Below are 5,561 nucleotides of genomic sequence, written 5' to 3' on the forward strand. Positions count from 1 at the left end.
ATGTTCAGAAACAGCACTGTGGTGCATTATGTTAATATTAACACTCTTCCTGCACAGCCAGTATCCCATATAGGTGCTGGTTCTAGTCCCAGGTGCTCCACTTCCGATCCAGCCCTCTGCTGTGGCCTGGGGTAGCAGGACAAGATGGCCCAAGAGTTTGGGGCACTGTACCCGTGTGGCAGACATTGAAGAAACTCCTGGTTATTGGATTCGGATCACAGAAGCTCTGGTCATTGTGGCCATCTGGGAAGTGAACCAGCCAACGGAAAACATTCCTCTTTCTCATCCTCTAAGTGTATGCACATCTCTCTCTCAAATACATAAATAAAATCCTAAAAAATTTCTTACATGTTCATGGATTAGAAGATTCAATATCATCCAAATGTCCATACCACCACAGACAATTTACAATTCAACATGTTACCAATCAATATATCAAGGAGATGCATCTCAGATATAGCAGAAAATGATGCTGAAATTCATATGGAAACACAGTATTTTCCCAATACCTAAGGAACCTTATAGAACATAAACAAAGCCAGAGGCATACAACACTGGATTTCAAGACATAGTACAGGGGAGGTATCATCAAGACTGCCTGGTACTGGTACAAAACCATATGGGCAGACAAATGAACTAGAATGGGAATGCCAGAAATCAACCGTCACTTCTACAACCAGGTGGCGGCATCTTTGACCAAGGAGCTAAAATCAATCCCTGGAGCACAGACAGTCTCTTCCACAGTAGTGCTGAGAAGCAAGCCCCCTACCTTACACCTTATACAAAAATCCACTCAAAATGGATTACAGCCCTAAGTCTAATACCCGATACCATCAAACTATTAGAGACCTCTGGGGAAAACCCTTTCAGGCGTTGGCATAGGAAAAGGGTTCTTGGAAAACACCCCAGAGGCACAGGCAACCAAAGCCAAATTTGACAAATGGGATTACATCAAACTGAGTAGCTTCTGCACTGCAAAAAATAGACTCAGCAAAGTGAAGAGGCACTGGCAGGTGGTGAGAAATCATTGCCAGCTGTGCAACTATTTAGGAAGTTCAAGAGTCTCAACAAGAAAACAAACAACCCAGTTAAGAAACGGGAACATTTCTTAAACAGGCATTTTTCAAAAGAAGAAGTCTAAATGGCCAATAGACACATGAAAAAATGCACAGGATCATTACCTACCAGGGAACTGCATATCAAAACAACAATGAGGTTTTACCACACCCCAGTTAGAATGGCTTCATACAGAAATCAACAGCCAAGAAATGCTGGCGAGGATGTGGGGAAAAAGGTACACTAATCCACTCTTGGTGGGAATGTATACTGGTACAGCCACTGTGGAAGACAATAGGAAGATACCTCAGAAAACTGAATATAGAACTTGGGAAGGTCTGTTTTACCCCTACATTTGTAAAAAGTTATTTTTTTTCAAACACCTGCTGCTGACACTCAGAACTTGCAGTGTCAGACTCCCAGGGCCCCATTAGGACCCTTAGGACACAGTGTTGATGAAGTTTCAACTATCTCACAATCTGTGCCCTATTCCAAGCCACCTCCTAATTTGAAGGCCCAGTTTAAGCCCCTGGAGCACAAACTGGCCACCCTGTAAATCTTCTCTGATTCTTGCTCTTCTGAGGCTGGCAAGACACTGCCACACTGGTGGTCTCCATATCTGTGGTGACACACAGAGAGGGATATGCACCCACAGGCCCAGAGATGTTCCATCCACTGGTTCACTGCCCAGAAGCCACAATAGCCAGGCCTAGGCCAGACCAAAGCCAGGAGCCCAAAACCATATCTGGTCTCCTGTGTCAATAGCAGAAACCCAAGTACTTGGGCCACTATCTGCTGCCTCCTACGTCCATTAGCAGGAACCTGGATTGGAAGGAAAGAGAAGCGGGGGCTCCAACGAGGCACTCCTATATGGGACATGAGTTGCCCAACACTATATAATGATTAAGGGATCCATTCAACAGGAAGATATAACGATTATCAATGTATATGCACCTAATTACAGGGCACCGGTTTATTTTAAAGACTTGTTAATGGACTTAAAGGGAGACTTAGACCCCAATACAATAGTACTGGGGGACTTTAATACCCCATTCTCAAAGACAGATCAACAGGACAGAAGATCAACAAGGAGACAGTAGATTTAAACGACACTATAGCTCAAATGGACCTAACAGATATCTACAGAACTTTTCATCCTACACAGAAAGCATTTACATTCTTCTCAGCAGTACATGGAACCTTCTCTAGGATTGACCACATACTAGGCCACAAAGCAAGTCTCAGCAAATTCAAAAGAATTAGAATCATACCATGCAGCTTCTCAGACCATAAAGGAATGAAGTTGGAAATTAGCAACTCAGGAATCCCTAGAGCACATGCAAACACAGGGAGACTGAATAACATGCTCCTGAATGAGCAATGGGTCATAGAAGAAATTAAAAGAGAAATCAAAAATTGTCTGGAAGTAAATGAGGATAACAGCACATCATACCAAAACCTACGGGATACAGCAAAAGCAGTGTTAAGAGGAAACTTTCTATCAATAGGTGCCTACATCAAGAAATTGGAAAGATACCAAATAGATGAGCTTTCAGTTCATCTCAAGGATCTAGAAAATCAGCAGCAAACCAGACCCAAAGCTAGTAGGAGAAGAGAAATAATTAAAGAATAATTAAATTAGAGAATAATTAAAGAGAAGAAATCAACAGGTTTGAATCCCCCCCCCCCAAAAAAAAAAAAAGCATTACAAAAAATCAGCCAAACGAGGAACTGGTTTTTTGAAAAAATAAATAAATTGACACCCCACTGGCCCAACTAACTAAAAAAAGAAAAGACCCAAATCAATACAATCAGAGATGAAAAAGGAAACGTAACAACAGACACCACAGAAATAAAAAGAATCATCAGAAATTACCACAAGGACTTGTATGCCAGCAAACAGGAAAATCTATCAGAAATGGATAGATTCCTGGACACATGCAACCTACCTAAATTGAACCAGGAAGACACAGAAAACCTAAACCGACCCATAACTGAGACAGAAATTGAAACAGTAATAAAGGTCCTCCAAACAAAGAAAAGCCCAGGACCAGATGGATTCACTGCTGAATTCTACCAGACATTTAAAGAAGAACTAACTCCAATTCTTCTCAAACTATTCAGAACAATCGAAAAAGAGGGAATCCTCCCAAATTCTATGAAGCTAGCATCACCTTAATTCCTAAGCTGGAAAAAGATGCAGCATTGAAAGAGAATTACAGACCAATATCCCTGATGAACACAGATGCAAAAATCCTCAATAAAATTCTGGCCAATAGAATGCAACATCACATTAGAAAGATCATCCACCCAGACCAAGTGGGATTTATCCCTGGTATGCAGGGATGGTTCAATGTTTGCAAAACAATCAACGTGATACACCACATTAACAGACAGCAGAAGAAAAACCATATGATTCTCTCCATAGATGCAGAGAAAGCATTTGATAAAATACAACACCCTTTCATGATGAAAACCCTAAGCAAACTGGGTATAGAAGGAACATTCCTCAATACAGTCAAAGCAATTTATGAAAAACCCACGGCCAACATCCCATTGCATGGGGAAAAGTTAGAAGCATTTCCACTGAGATCTGGTACCAGACAGGGATGCCCACTCTCACCACTGCTATTCAATATAGTTCTGGAAGTCTTAGCCAGAGCTATTAGGCAAGAAAAAGAAATTAAAGGGATACAAATTGGGAAGGAAGAACTCAAACTATCCCTCTTTGCAGACGATATGATTCTTTATTTAGGGGACCCAAAGAACTCTACTAAGAGACTATTGGAACTCATAGAAGAGTTTGGCAAAGTAGCAGGATATACAATCAATGCACAAAAATCAACAGCCTTTGTATACACAGGCAATGCCATGGCTGAGGAAGAACTTCTAAGATCAATCCCATTCACAATAGCTACAACAACAATCAAATACCTTGGAATAAACTTAACCAAGGACATTAAAGATCTCTACGATGAAAACTACAAAACCTTAAAGAAAGAAATAGAAGAGGATACCAAAAAATGGGAAAATCTTCCATGCTCATGGACTGGAAGAATCAATATCATCAAAATGTCCATTCTCCGAAAAGCAATTTACAGATTCAATGCAATACCAATCAAAATACCAAAGGCATTCTTCTCAGATTGGAAAAAATGATGCTGAAATTCCTATGGAGACACAGGAGACCTCCAATAGCTAAAGCCATCTTGTACAATAAAAGCAAAGCCGGAGGCATCACAATACCAGATTTCAGGACATACTACAGGGCAGCAGTTATCAAAACAGCATGGTACTGGTACAGAAACAGATGGATAGATGTAGGCAGCCCATAAACAAGTCATAGACAAGGCAAGGTCAGTCTTGGCTTGTGGAATTCCTGGGAGGAAAAAAAGTCACCTATTCCCATGCTCCAGGAGAATGATCAAACAAGAACACTCTGCTAAAATTAACTATGTTATGATTGTGTTGCAGAAAGCCTGATAAGTTGCTTGCCTGTGTTGTTAACTTCTGTGTTGCCTTGGGCTACAGCTGGTTATGTATAAAATATCACTGAGACGCTGGAATAAACGAGCCTTGATCAGACTTTTGTCTTGGCTCCATTCTCTGCGCCCTTGTCCCTCTTTTCATTCCCACTCCCTCCTTCAGGTTCCGTTCGACAGGTGCGGCTGGCCCGCATCAGGTGGCGCCTGAACAGGGACCTGAATATGAGGGACAGAAGTGAGGAACCCCGCCAGAAAGGCTGCAGCGACAACACAATAATGAGAGGAAGACGGTAAGGACCCAATACCGCTTGCCTCCGGATAGGTGTGAAAGGGGCAATTATGGGACAAGCACAAGGTAAGCAGGCCGTGATAAAGGCTATAAAGACTCCATTACAGACGCAGGGAATAGGGTTAAAAAAGGCGAGCCATAGAACAGTTCATTAATGCTATAGGAATAGTCAGTCCTTGGTTCGCAGAAGGAGGAGTCGTGGATGAACAACATTGGGATTTGCTCGGAAAAGATTTAAATGTGCATTTAAAGAAACAAAGCAAGCCATGACAAAGGCTGGAAAAACTTTATTGCAGATGTAGAGAATAGGATTAAAGAAAAAACCCATAGAGCAATTTATCAGTGCTGTTGAAAAAAAAATTAGTCCTTGGTTTGTTGAAGAGGGTGTTGTGGGTAAGAAACACTGGGAGTAAAAAATATAGAACAGTGTATACTGGACACCCCCCACCCTGCATTTGAATATTTCATTTGATGAAAATGTTATCTGCTATAAAATTAATATTATGTGAAATGAGAAATTTTGATAACAAAGTGTCCAGACTACCCATTCTATTTTTGTATTATGTACTAACTCTACCCCTATCATTGATAGGAATGCTTGAGCAGATTATGCTTGGTTTGCTTTATAAAATAATGTAAATCAAAATATGCCGCAAATAGTTAAGATTCCACAAACTTGCAAAAATGTAATAATTACAGATAATAAGATATTTTTATCCTTAAAACACATT

This window comes from Lepus europaeus, chromosome 20 (genome assembly GCF_033115175.1).
Source record: "Lepus europaeus isolate LE1 chromosome 20, mLepTim1.pri, whole genome shotgun sequence".
NCBI lineage: Eukaryota > Metazoa > Chordata > Mammalia > Lagomorpha > Leporidae > Lepus > Lepus europaeus.